General features: G+C 42.7%; 1 protein-coding gene across 1 annotated transcript in view; it reads left to right on the top strand.

Moving 5' to 3' along the window:
- Positions 1–6,877: 6,877 nt before the first annotated feature.
- The window catches only part of FAR2 (fatty acyl-CoA reductase 2), a 137,305-nt gene continuing 129,665 nt past the window's right edge, over positions 6,878–14,517 (top strand). Inside the window, exon 1 of the mRNA XM_027129330.1 lies at positions 6,878–7,083. The gene's annotated coding sequence lies outside the window, so the exon portion shown is untranslated. The remainder of the gene's footprint in view (positions 7,084–14,517) is intronic.

Below are 14,517 nucleotides of genomic sequence, written 5' to 3'. Positions count from 1 at the left end.
TAGGTGTATATTTGTAGATTGGTGTGGGTTTTGGGGTTGGGTTTTGTAGTTTTTGTTTTTTATTTTTGTGTTTTTCATTTATCCCCCTTGTTTTTCTGAGATTTCTGGATCTGTGGTTTGGTGTCTAAAATGAATTTGGTAAAGTCTCAATGATTATTGCTTCAAATATTGCTCTGTTTCTTTCTCTCTTTCTTTTTCTTCTGGTATTCTTATTATGCATATATCTTTTGTAGTTGTCCCACAAGCTTTTGATATTCTGTTCATTTTTTTCTGTCTTTTTTCTCTTTGTTTTTCAACTTTGGAAGTTTCTATTGTCATACCCTCAAGTTCAGAGATTCTTTCCTCAGTGATGCCCAGTCTATGAATGAGCCCAAAAGGCATTCTTCATTTCTGCTACAATGTTTTTGATCTCTAGCATTTACTCTTTATTCATTCTTAGAATTTACATCTCTCTGCTTATATTATCCATCTGTTCTTGCATATTGTCCACTTTTTCCACTAAAATCCATAGCATCTTAATTACAGTTTTTAAGAAATTCTTGGTCTGATAATTTCAACATTCCTGCCATGTCTGACTCCGATTTTGATACTTGTTCAGTGTCTTCAAAATGTGATTTTTGCCTTTAGTATACATTGTAATTTTGTTGTTGTTGAGTGCTGGGTAAAAGTAACTACAATAAATAGGCATTTAGTAATGTAATGGTTAGGTGTGAAGAAGGGAAGCATTGTATAGTCCTAGGATTATGTCTCAGTCTTTTGGTGAGCCTATGCCCCTGGGCTGTGAACTTCAAATGTTCTTCTTGGTTTTCCCCCCTTAGATGGAATGAGATGGCAGAGAGGGCTGGAGTCAGGTGTTTCCCTTTCTGCAGTTATGCTGGGCTCTGATAAAACTCCAACAGGTTAGGATCTAGTAAAATAGTTTTTCTTGACGGCAAGTCTTGTTAAGAAGAACAGAATGTTCTGGCTTATTTCAAATGGCTCCTTTTCTCCTTCTCCTGATGGAAGTACCTGGGGATTTTTCACTGTGAGGACCTTGTAGAAGACCTGGAAGTAAAACTCAAAAAAGTGTGCCCCACTCCAGCCCCATTACTCTGTCCCCCTGGAGTTTGTAACTCTCAAATTTGTCCACACTGAGGCTCCAGTGATTCATCTATTACAGTTCAGGGGTTTTTTTTTTCCTGTGACACTGATAACTTGAAGGTTTCTGCTATGGGTTTCTGCTCCTGTCGTGATTTTCTGCATCCACTTGTCTGTTTCTCCAGTTTTGGTGGCAGCAGTTTGTCCTGTGACTTCATTTCTCTGACAAATCTAAAAAGAATTATTTACTTTTCACTTTGTTTAGCTTTTTACTTGTTGGGATGGCATGATGACTCAGCATTTTTAAAATTAAAACTGTTTTAATATAATTTAAATAAATACATAGATGTGAACATATGATACCTTAATTTTTATTTTAGTCTTTCTTTTTCTTTTTCTATCTTTGCCTGGTACTCCTCCCTCTCACTTCCCCCACCTACATTAGTGCCTCTCCTTCACCAACCAAGGTAACATGTTAATAACCTAGTATGTATCCTTCCATATTTTTCTCCAAGCTTTTGTAGACCTATACATCTATGTATACACATACATATTCAGGTATTTCACATTGATTAATATGAACAAGATCATATTATACATGTTTTTCACCATGTCACTTTCTTCATAAACTAAACCTCTTGGAAAGTAGTGCAATTCAACTGGCATAGCTTTAAGTTATTCTTTTTAATGTCTGCGTAATAGTCAATAGAGAGGATATTCTTTTAGTTCATTCAGCTGTAACCGTATTGCATTCTCACAATAGAGTTCTCAAAAGAATTCTCAAAAGACTCTGGATGTTATGACCCAGGGTTTGAGAAAGCACTTGAATACACTACATTTGGAATCAGAATATATGAGTTTAGTCTTCACCTGTTACACTTTCACAATTGGCAATAAAGAAGCCATATAACTTTAAAGACCTGTATATATCTCCATAAGGAAAAAGAAGACAAGAAAAAATTCTGTAAAAATCCATATCTAGCTGCCTCATAAAACAGCCAGATAATAAGAAGCAATTTTTCTTATACAAAAGAAGCTCAGTAGGGTAGGAAACAACACTCTGCTGCTGCTGTTCCTACAGTCTAAGTTACTAAGATGGGCAGAATTCTAAGACGGCCCCAAGACCACGCGCTCGAGTTTAGATGCTCTGGATAATCCATTTCCCCTGAGGGGGCGGAACTGTGCCTATGGTGGTTACCACTCCTGTGATTATGTTATATGAAGAAAGTGAAGGTACCAAATCAGTTGATTTTGAGTTAATCCTAGGTGGCCCTCATATAATTCAGTTGCAGCCCTTAAAAAGGGTCAGAGATTTGAAGAGAGAAAGAAGTATTTTCTTCTGCTGACTTTAAAAAAGCAAACAACCATGCTGTGGGAGTACACATGGTTAGCACCCACCGGAGGATGGCCTGTAGGAGCTAGAAGCAAACTCTGGCCAACAGTCAATAAGAGTATGAAGCCCTGAGTCCTATAGCTGCAAGGAACTAAATCCTGCTAACAAACAAGAAAGAGCTCAGAAGAGGACCCCAAGCCACAGGTGAGATCAGAGCCTGGGCTGACTTTATGATTTTAGCCTTGTGAAACCCTGAGGAAAGGACCCATTATGCCATATCTGATGACTGACCTATAGAACTTGATAATAATAACTAGGTATTGTTTTAAAACACTAAGGTTATAGTAATTGGTTGTGCAACAACAGAAAACTAATTCAGTGACCTTAGACAAGACATAAAGTCTAGTCTTCATCACTATCAAGTAAGATAGTGGGCCCAAAGGACGAGCTTTTGAGTTCTAGAACATTATATTTTTATGATTCTCCTCTCAGTCAACAGAAACAGGGTTTGTTTCAGCAGCACTGGGCAATGACAACACTCCTTGGGAACACTGAGTGTATTCACAATCTCCAAATTTAAGGTGTCATTAGAATGATCTGACATTTTATTTTAGATATGGCATATTTAAAAGTATTTTGCATATTAACTGAAAAACTTCTAGGCAGATTGACAGAGAAACATTTATTTTACAGGGTTGAATAAAAGGGTAAGTCACTGAGCAATAGTGAGGGAGAGAAGACTTTCAAAGTAGAGGTCAGTAATTATAATAATCTATTTCTCAATATTGACCATGAGCAACCATGGTTTTAAGATACAACCCAACCCTGGAGACTATTCTCTAATCAAATTGGCATGGAGCTGAATTTGTCTCGACAAGAGTCACATGTACACCATGTGTGAGGATGAAGAACCACCTTACCCGTTTGACAGGATCAGAGCGCTTTGCAGTTTTATCAGCATTTGTGCCTATTGGAGAGTTTATTTTGCAAAACGATAAAATCTTCAGCATGTCTTCTGCCCATCCCTTCAAAAGTGGATGAGAATTTTAAGATTTCTAGTAAAATACTCACTTGAAATTGTTTTGAATCATTTATCACTCTTTCAAGAAAAAACCAAAAAGTAAATACATAGAATGCCAACCCAAACTGCCTGATTTGGTTTCCTAAGGCTGTGATAATAAATTACTGGGTGGCTTAAGCAACAGGATTTTATACACTCACAGCTCTGGAGGTTAGAAGTCTGATCTCAAGGTTAAAGCCATGCTCCTCAACCTTTGGAGGCTCTAGACGAGAATCCTTCCTTCTCTACCAGCTTCTGGCAGGTCGTCTGCACCTCTTGGCTTTCTTGGGGTTTTTTTGTCTGTTTTTCTTTTTCTTTTTTGCCTCTTTGCTCCAATTTCTGCCTTGTCTTCAAATCACTTTAACCAATATGTACATGTCTCAAATCTCCCTCTGCCTTTCTCTTACCAAAGGCAATTGCCATCAGATTTAAGGCCCACCTGGATAATCCAGGAAGATCTCCTCTGAAGATCTTTAACTTCATTGCGTATAAAGAGACTCTTTCATCCAAATCAAGTAACATTCATAGGTTCCAGGGATTTGCACCAGGACGTATCTTTTGGGAGCCACCATTCAACCCACTATGTAATAGGGAAGAAACTTTGTATTCTATTACAAGTTAATCACTAAAGGGATGTTGTCTATAAGCATAAATTATACATAATGGTCCATCTCTGGGAACCCTGCCTCCAGATAATGAGCATTAAGCTAAAATAACTTTGTCTGGCTCATAGAAAACACCCTGACCAGGCCCACCTTTGAATGACTGCAGGAAGAATGAAATTAACAACATCTCCTCTGGAGGCTGACTGGAACCAGGAAATGACTGACTTTACTCCCTCCCCTTTTAGTATAAGAGAGGCCTGCATTCTAACTCAGGCAAGATGGTTATTTGGGACACAAGTCCACCATCTTCTTGGTCTGCCAGCTTTCCAAATAAAGTCACTGTTCCTTTCCCCACCAACTCCTCTCTCGATTTATTGGCCTGTCTCGGGGTGAGCAGTATGAGCTTGGACTCGGTAACAACTACACTGCCTCTTTTTGCTATTATACGTTTATGGGTTGATTTGTGCCTTTCTCCACATCCCCCCTCCCCAAATTCATATGCTGAAGTCCTAACCCTCAGTACCTCAGAATGTGACCTTATATGGAAATAGGACTATTGCAAATGTCATAAATTCAGATGAGGCCACTAGGGTGAGCCCTAATCTGATATGACTAATGATTAGGGTTATACTTCTCGAAGGTAAGAAAAGCCAAAAAAAAAAAAAAAAAAAAAAAATGCTAGCAAACCACTAGAAGCTAGGTAGGAGGCATGAAACTGATTCTCCCTCACAGCCTTCAGAGGAAGAATCCTGCCAACACTTTGGTCTTGGACGTCTGGCCTCCAGAACTGTGAGATAATAAATTTCTGTTTAAGCCACCCAGTCTGTGTACTTTGATAAGGCAGTCCCAGCAAATGAATACACTATCCATACATAAATATTACTTTAAATGGTGAAAATAAAATTATGGTTTTGTAGCCTATAATAATGTTGCATTTTATTTATCAACACTCCACTGAAAATATGTTTTCTATTTTCTACTTTATAAATAGTGTTGTAATAAACATGAACTTTGTCCATATGACATTTCTCTTTTGTGAATTACTTTCTTTGGATATATTCTAAGAAATGAGAATCCTATATCAAAATATTCAGGACGGGCTTCCCTGGTGGCGCAGTGGTTGAGAGTCCGCCTGCCGATGCGGGGGGCGCGGGTTCGTGCCCTGGTCCGGGAGGATCCCACGTGCCGTGGAGCGGCTGGGCCGATGAGCCATGGCCACTGGGCCTGCGCATCCGGAGTCTGTGCTCCACAATGGGAGGGGCCACAGCAGTGAGAGGCCCGCGTACCACAAAAAAAACCCCAAAAGATTCAGAACAATAAAAAAATTTTTGAGTGACTCATCATTTTAAGCCTTGGAAACTTGTTGCAACAAGAGTTGTAACAATTTACCTTTTCTGCTATGTGATGAGTGTTTTCAACACTCATCACATAGCAGTGATTTCAATCTCACCACCATTTGACAGTATCATTTCAGTACACGTTGTTTGGGGAACACATTCAGACTTATTCTTGAGTGGGAGGAGCGATAACGAAGAGTATATTTATGTGGTCCTAACTTTTTCTGTCTCTCTTGCTTTCAGGTAAAATCACCAGAGAAAATTAGCCACCGTAACTTTAGGCTACACTTTGCTTAATACATTCAATTGAAGAGAGTCCAATAGAAGAGAATTCAAGATGGGTGTGAATTTTTTCTAATGCAAAAACTGGCTCGTATTAACTCCAACTTGCATGAATTAAATTTTATTTCTTTGTATGTCGATTGTTGTAATGAGGAGAATGAAGACAACTTATAGGGCAATGTTCCTTTTTTAGCTTTTCTTAACATAGCATGTTTATTTGGGAATTTACCTTCCACCTTGTCCAAGAAATGAGGTTGGGCGTTGGCCGTTTTCAGCACGTCCTGGCTGAGGACTGTGACAGCTCCACTCACGTGCCTCTCTGTCCCTCTACAAGTCTTCCCTGACGACGGTCCAGTTTTACCGTTTAAAATGTAACAGTGACCAAAGCAAATCCCCCCAAAGCTAAGCTACCAGGCTTATAAACAAAACGTTTTTGTTGTTGTTTGTTTGCCTGCTTTTTGTTTGTTTTTTAATCTGATGAGAAGCTCTGATGAGCAAAGCTGGCCGGCTGCACTCTTGCAGCCGCATCTCTGATCCTTTCTAGTTTCCTATCCACCTACCCACTCCCACCTGACGCAGACAGAGCCTGATTTCTGCCCTCCACACCCTGGACATGAGTTAACCGCGCCTCCGGCCCCTCCTGGATTTTTAAAAGGACACTGCCCTGGTCGGTCATTGCCAGGCGCCTCCGCAGTCTGGAGCAGACACCAGAGCATCCCTCCCACTGGGCGTACAGTACGGACGAGCTGAGTAAACTCGGATTTTTGGCTGCCTTTTCTGCTAGGGTGGGTGGGGAAAGATGTGTCCTCCAAGCGTTCACGGTAGAACCTCTGACCCTCTGTCTCCCCCTGCCCCCCAACTCTCTCTCTCTCTCTCTCTCTCTCTCTCTCTCTTTCTCTCAAGGTGTAGGAGCTCTCCTTTTCCAGACCAGAGAGGGGCGCCTTTCCTGTTCCCTTACCCCTCACCCACCGATTTTTTTTTTAATGGGGGAAAAAATCCTAGCCGCGAGTAATAGCGAGTGGATCTGCTCCGAGCTGAATGAATGGAAGCTGCGGGGCAGGCCTGCGCGGACGGCCACCCTGCCCACGATGCGGTCCCCTCGCGGCCTGTAGGGCCCTCGCCAGCCCCTCGCCCTCCTCCCGCCCCGGGCAGAGGCCGCCGCCAGCTCCGCACCCGACGCCGAGGCCGCGGCGGCCGAGGGGAAGGTCGGAGGGAGGGTGGTTTCCTCCCGCCCCACACCCAGTCTCCGAGCCGGATATATAGAGTGTCACGTTTGGGAGCCGAAAGACAAGAGCAGCTTCCTCGTGGCCGGAGCACTTCCCGGAACCCCGGGGAAGGACCGGGATTTAGAGGACCACTAGTTGAGCCCGCCCCGCGCCGGAGGAGCAGGTACTCAGGGTCGCAGCCGGGCCGCGCGAGCGCCCACGCCTCCGCCGGCGAGGAGCCGGCCGGGGTGGCCGGGAGGCAGGGCTCGGCGGGGTCTGCAGAGAGGACGAGGCAGCAGCGGGGCCCCGCGGCAGGGTGGGCTCGGGCCCCGGCGGGGAGACGCGCGGTTTCCGCGGCTCTGCCCCGGAGCTGCCCCCGGCCGCCCTCAGCCATCCGGCCGCGGCTTAGGCGCGCTGGGCGCCGGCATCGTCCGCCAAGGTGGGTCACGCGGGGGCGGGAAGGGCGCGCGTGTCGGGAACGGGCAGACTGGGCTAACTTGGGAGCCGCGCCGCGGCCGCGGGCCCGGGGAAACAGAGGCGCCGGCCGGGTCTGGCGGAGGCCTCCTCGGCCCCCGGGGCTGTTCCAGGAGAGAGCAGGGCCACGTGGGGCGCGGTGGCCGCCCTCCCTGCGCCCTGGACTGTCGGGGCGCGCTTTCCGGCCCCTAGTCCCATCCCGGGCTGTGCACGACCGGACCCTCCCACCCGGGCCTCGCTGGGTACCGAGCCCCAGGCTGAAAAGGGCCGGAGCGGTACCGGGGCGGCCGGGGCGGGGTCTGTCCCCGTCCGAAGTTTTCCACCTCTTCCTGAGGGGCCTGGGCGTCTTGGAGGTAGCAGGGGAGCAGGTACCAGATTCCAACGGGTGTAGATGGCTTGAGGGAAGGCTGCTGGCACCCCTGGCGATTACTCACGGGGCAATTCCATTCAGTTAAAAGAATTAATGACCGACTTCATCCTAGAAACCTCCTACTTTTCACCTGGTGGGATGAGTAGAATTATGAACACTTATTCTTCGAAGGATGAGTTACCAGGTGTGAGCAACCAAGGTTCTCTCTGGACCTGCCAGAGCTTCGGCGGCTGGTTGAATCATGTAGATTGTCCCATTGTGCCATGAACAGGGACAAGAGTGGGAACAGCAGACTGACCAGGAACTCAAGTGAATCGTGCTTTTCTGCTTGTTAGAGGCTGCATCAAGAGAAGTTTGACACTGTGCAAGTGGATATTTGAGAATTTCCCTGCTGTTTCAGTTACCCATCTCTCTGTATCCCCATTCATATGAGTTGGAGATTTGGCTGGGGAGCATATCTAGTCTAAAAGGGCAAAGAGACTAAATAAAATTTTAAGGCAGCCACTCAGACTGAAGGAGCAGGGCTTTCAGCAAAATCCGCTATTAGGGATATTTGTGTGTGAGACTTATAGGAGATGGCCATGGGGTTTTACCAGCCGGACTCAAGAGTTGCAGCATTTCTTCCGTAGTATTTCTCGGGATGCAGGTCTTCAGAGCACTCTTTCCCTGTTTCTGAGGGCATCTTCTGAACCTGCTTTAACAAATGCCTACTTTACTCCTATTTCTAACGTTGGGTTATAATTATCTATAACATCGATATAAATCAGCACGAGTTGGTAAATCTTACATTTCTCCTTAACTTAAAAGAGGGAGCGTGACATCTAATTACAGAAGAAGAAGGAGAAGCTTCCTTTAAGGGAGTAAAAATAAATAAAATAGCTCCTACTTGGGTATATCACTTTGGGGTTTGTGAAGAACGTCATCATCTTGATGTCTCACCATTCCCTTTCCTATCTTCTGAAGGTACATTCAGATGTTATTTCTTTCTGACAACATCTGGGCAGCCTTAAGAATTCTTTGTCTTTGCATTAATACTTGTGCACCCATGAAAACTCACGCATGTACAAATAGTCTCTAAAGGAACATGCACCTGCTGTCCCTGCCAGTCTCTTGTGACTCTGTGTTTGGTCTCTTTGAGAACATTTATTACTCTTGAAGAAGCATTCTTAATGCTTTATTTTGTTAACAGACCACTTAAGGATCTGATGAAAGCTATGGAATATGAAAAAGAAGCATATACATATTAACAGAATTCTGCCTACAATTTCAGGCGCTCACAGCCTCCCTGATACTTAATCACCCAGATGTTAGAGGTTCAGAGGCCTCAGGCAGGGCCAGCTCACAGGGCCCAATACTTGGAAAAGGGCCCTGCACTTGGTTTAATGTTCTGCTGTCGCTTTCAGCTGTCTTAGTAATTTTCAAACAAGGAACTCCAAATTTTCATTTTACACTAGACCCTGCAAATTCTGTAGCCAGTCCTGAGGCCAGGTTCACAAGCCTGTTCTGTCACTTCCTGAATAACAACCCTGTCTCAGCCATCCTACACTGCAGGTAAATTCTCTGACACAAACGGAAAGTTAGCTGCTGCATGCTTCTGTCATTAAGTCCTTCTACGCCCAATTTCCTCATTGACAAAATAAAGATAACAGACAATATCTACTACTCTATTCATCTTAAAGAGTCATTGTGAAAACAGATAGGTAAAAAGAGCTAATAATTGTAAAACTGTCGACTTACCTTGAAGAGTACTATACTAACAAAGACAGTATTGTTACAGGCTTAACTTTTCTAATCCATGTTTCAGAAGTAGCTTGAGGAAGGCTGGTTAAGTACATTAACAGGGTTGCAGAACCTTTATAACCCTTATATTTTGGTGGGAGAAAAAATAAAACAAAAAGTAGCTACGGTTTGTGGTATTTTAAATATTCCTTAAAAGTCTTTATTTGGTCAAGACTGGAACTGGCAACTAAAAGTACAGAATACCTTCCTGGATCCCAAAGATACTTCCTGAATTAAATTGATGTTTCAGTGGAATTCATCCAAAATTGAACAATGAAAAACTGAGTCATTGATTGAAATTTTTGAGAAGGTATCCTTTTTGCCTCATTTAACTTTTAAATATTCATACTTTCAAAACCTTGAGCAAGGCACTCTTTTAAATATTCTGGGAGATACTTGGCAATATAAAGTACACCTAGTCCCCTACCAAGTTGTCTTCACCTTCTGTACCATTGGGGGAGGAACTTAGAAACCCTGGGCCTGTCCTCTTTCCCCACACTCCTCCCTTTATTGCTTCTCTCTGACCTCAGAACTTATCCTTTCCACAGCTTTCATTCCCAGTATGATGGCAACACACCCAGAAGGGTTGAGGAAGAAAATAGAGTAAAAGGAAATGGGTCAAACTTCCGTATCAAAGTCTTAAAATAGGGGCACCAGAGAAGGTGGATGGAGACTCCTTTCATGCAGCACTCTGTGCAGAGGCGTGCTGTGAACTTTAGGGTATGAAGTACCAAGTCCTGTACTCGATAGATTTATGACATCATTGGCAAGACGAAATATGTAAATATAAGGTGTTAATTAACATAACAGATACATTGTTAAGAGGCAATATAAGATTAGGCACCAAATGAATGGTACAGAAAATAAGTGCCATGAGTTCCCAAGAAGAGAATAAAATAAACTGAAATGGTTAGAGAAGCGTAAGAGGAGAGTTACATGAGATGGCCTTAAAATTCCACTCCTAATAGAAATGAATGATTGAACCTTCTGGGTGATAATTGTGCAAAAGATGAAAATCTGGATGGAACTAAAGTTTCATGTAAGGAAAAGGCAGGAGATAAACGAAGAGAAATTTCCACTGGTTAGCTTCAGTCGTGTAATACATAATTATTAAGCCCATTCTGTGACCAGACACAATGCCAATTTTTCTGCATTTAGTGTGGAATAAAGCAGATGTGTCCCCTATCCTTCTGGATCTCACAGGCATTTAAAAAATAAACATATAATAAGAAAATTTTGGAAGTAGCATGGAGAATAACAGGTGCAATGAAAAAACCAGGGGTTGACTCAGATTTGGTGGTTTGTGAAGGTCTCTGACAAAGAAAGATTTAAATTGATATTTGAAGGAAGCATAGGGATTAACTTGGCAAAAAGAAAAAAAAAGAATGGAGGGAAAAGCAATCTGGGCAGAGGAAATAGCAAGTAGGAAGACTGTAAGGAAAGGAAAAACCTGGAAGTGTTCAAGGAACAGAAGGAAGGCACGTGTTTTGGGTGAGGGAGTTGCTGAGAGGCCGGACATGTGTGTGTGTGTGTGTGTGTGTGTGTGTGTGTGTGTGTGTGTGTGTGTGTTGGGGGGTGGCTAGGCAGGAACCTGGTCATGTAGATCCTCACAGATCTTGATAAAGATTCTGAATTTTATTTTAATGAGAAGCTTTTGAAGACTTTGAAGCCAGAGACTAATTTAAATTTTAAGACCTTTGTGGCTGCAATTAGGAGAATGGACGAGCGGGATCAGGGGTTGGAAGTAGGACAGAGCTGGTGATGGTGCGGACAGGCAAGATGGAGAGAAGTGGGCAGACTTGAAGTGCATTTCAGAAGTAGAATTGATAGACCTTGGTGATAGATCGGCGATGAGAAGTGGCTAAGCAAAGAAGTGTGATAATAAATTCCTCCAGTAGATACTGCTCTATGTTTATAATCCAAAACCATAGTCTCCTGATGCATAAGATTTAGAGTTGCCACAGAAGAGCTGAAAAGTGACATGGAAACTGATAACGCTGCCTGGTATCTCTGGAAAGTGTGCCAGGCTGTTGGGATAGAGGTGAGCGAGCAGAAGATAATATGCGTTTCATATTATCATTTCTACTGTTGAGATTATCAATGAACTGTGCACGAACTTTATAATTTTTAAGAGGTTACCACCGAAACAAATATGACTTCTGTCTTTCTGACTTGAGCACACTGATGGCACATGGGGTAATCTCCTAAAATGACGAAAACCCGGAGAGAAAAGTCTGATCCCCACCAAAGTGATTGATCTACAACATAAGTTACTCCCCTGCTTAGAAGCTTTCCATTCTTCCACCTTGTCTGTATCAGTGTCCCAAAATGCAGTCTGTGGACCATTAGTTTCTCGGGATATTAATAACAGTCAAGTGAAGAAAAAAAAACTTCCCTCATCACATAAGCTTGAGAAACACTTAATTTAACCTAGTTAAGCAGTCTTATTGTGGGAATCCTCAAAGCCTTTAACATACTGATAATGCACTTTAAGAATCATCAAGAAAGAAGAGATATTTTATGCTGCATTTCCTAAACTTACTTGACCTTGAAATGCTTTTTTTGGCAGAACATCTAACAGAGTCAGCATTCAGCATAACACACTTTGGGAAATGCTGCCCTATATTAATAGATTAAACCTTTTAACATCCACAGCTGTCTATTAACCATCAGCTTCTCTCATGTCTTTCATGCTACTGCTTAGTTGGAAGGAAGCAGAAGACCGGAATTGAACTGACTCTGTTAATAAGTTCTGAGTTGATGATGAAAACAATTCTAACATATGGATAATAGATGAAGAGATATTCACAAGCAAGGTCTGCAGTCTGACTAAAAACAATTTTTAAAAAATTTTAACTTCTACTTCCCTGGCAAGGCTATGCAGGACCTCTCGGAGGTCTAGATGTACACGTGAGAAAGCTGAAGTCTAGATGTACACGTGAGAAAGCTGAAGCATAGACAATGGGGAAGATTTCACAGGACGTTTTGTGTCCCATGGGAGGTCTGAGCCTTATTTGATGTTCATAGTATATCCCCGGCAGCGCAACACAGTGTGAATACATAGGACGTCTGTAGGAGCAATGATTTTGCACTGAATCTTATACATCTTCTTTACTGGTCCCCAGCACATCTGCATGGTGGTGGGATCGAGCCAGAAGTGTGATTTATGACCAAAGAATAACCAGCAGAGCAGAGCAGAAGAGACAAGTTCAAACAGCTATGGACTCTGGCCACGGCTTCATCCACCTGGTGCTCTAGCTTAGGGGTTAGCAAACTATGGCCTGAGGGCCAAATCTGAATCCTGCCTATTTTTGTATATCTCTTGGGCTAAGAATAGTGCTTATATTTTTAAGTGGTTGAAAAAAATCAAAAGAAGAATAATGTTCTCTGGCAAATGAAAATTATATGAAATTCAAATTTCAGTATCCATGAGTGAAGTTTTATTGGAAATCAGACAGTGCCGTGCACCTATTCGTCCTATTGTCTATGGCTGCTTTGAGACTCCACGTAATGAGTAGCTGTGATTTGCAAAGCCTAATATATTTACCATCTGGCCCGTTAACATAAAATGTTTGCTGGCCCCTGCTCTAGGCTACTAAACTCACTGGCCATAGATAATTTTAATAGATTTGTTTTATTTATTAGGGGTAGTCTTAGTTCAAGCTGCTATAACAAAGTACCATAGACTGGGTGGCTTATAAACAACAAAAATTTATTTCTTACTGTTCTAGAGGCTGCGGGTCCAAGATGAAGGCACCAGCAGATGTGCTGTCTGGTGAGAACAACTTCCTGGTTCATAGATGTCCTTCTCTCCATTGTAACTTCACATGGTGGAAGGAGCAAGGGGGTTCTCAGGAGTCTGTTTTATAAGGGCACTAATCCCATTCACAAGGGATATGCCCTTATGACCTAATCACCTCCCAGAGGCCCCACCTCCATACACCATCACATTGGAGACTAGATTTCAACATACACATTTTGGGAGGACTGAAACATTCAGTCCATGTCAAGGTAGAAATACAAATAGGTAAACTGATGGTCTAGAAGCTCCTCAAATGTTATTACCATCGGAGTCATGACAATGCCATTTATTGTGGATTAGTGTAGCTAGTGTTAGCTGCCAATGTGAGGTGCAGAAGACAGTCTTGCAGGTGATAGCTTTTGAAAGTTATTCAAACATTTGAATTCATATGTAAAGGATGGGGCCTCAGATAAACATACCCAGCATCTAAGAGGTAGAGGGGGTAATTAACACCAATATTACTTAGCTGTTGCAGTCTGCTACCTCTAAGCATGGATCTTCTGTGAGTAGTCACCTCTGAATTTTATTTCAATAAAGCAAATCTGTCTTTTATTAATGCATCCTTTTTGTGAAGAGTGATGGTTTAAGGGTGACACTCTTAAGTTTGGGGTGACAAATATATTTTTTGTCATCCCCACCCCATGCCTATTTTATTTATTTACTAATTATTTTTTATACATCTTTATTGGGGTATCATTGCTTCAAAATGCTGTGTTAGTTTCTGTTGTACAACAAAGTGAATCAGCCATATGTATACATATATACCCATATCCCCTCCTTCTTGAGCCTCCCTCCCACCCTCCCTATCCCACCCATCTAGGTCATCTCAAAGCACCGAGCTGATCCCCCTGTGCTATGCAGCTGCTTCCCACTAGCAATCTGTTTTATATTTGGTAGTGTGTATATGTCGATGCTTCTCTCACTTCGCCCCAGCTTCCCACTCCCCTCCCCGTGTCCTCAAGTCCATTCTCTAGTGTCTGCATCTTTATTCCTGCCCTGCTCCTAGGTTCATCAGTACCATTTTTTTAAGGTTCCATATATATGCATTAGCATACAGTATTTGTTTTTTCTCTTTCTGACTTACTTTACTCTGTATGACAGACTCTAGGTCCATCCAGCTCACTACAAATAACTCAGTTTCGTTTCTTTTTATGGCTGAGTAATATTCCATTGTATATATGTGCCACATCTTC

This window comes from Aethalodelphis obliquidens, unplaced genomic scaffold, assembly GCF_003676395.1.
Source record: "Aethalodelphis obliquidens isolate GAN/ISIS:26980383/991018 unplaced genomic scaffold, ASM367639v1 scaffold36, whole genome shotgun sequence".
Taxonomy (NCBI): domain Eukaryota; kingdom Metazoa; phylum Chordata; class Mammalia; order Artiodactyla; family Delphinidae; genus Aethalodelphis; species Aethalodelphis obliquidens.
Note: the sequence above shows the minus strand (reverse complement) of the source record. Positions and strands in the feature narration are given on the sequence as shown.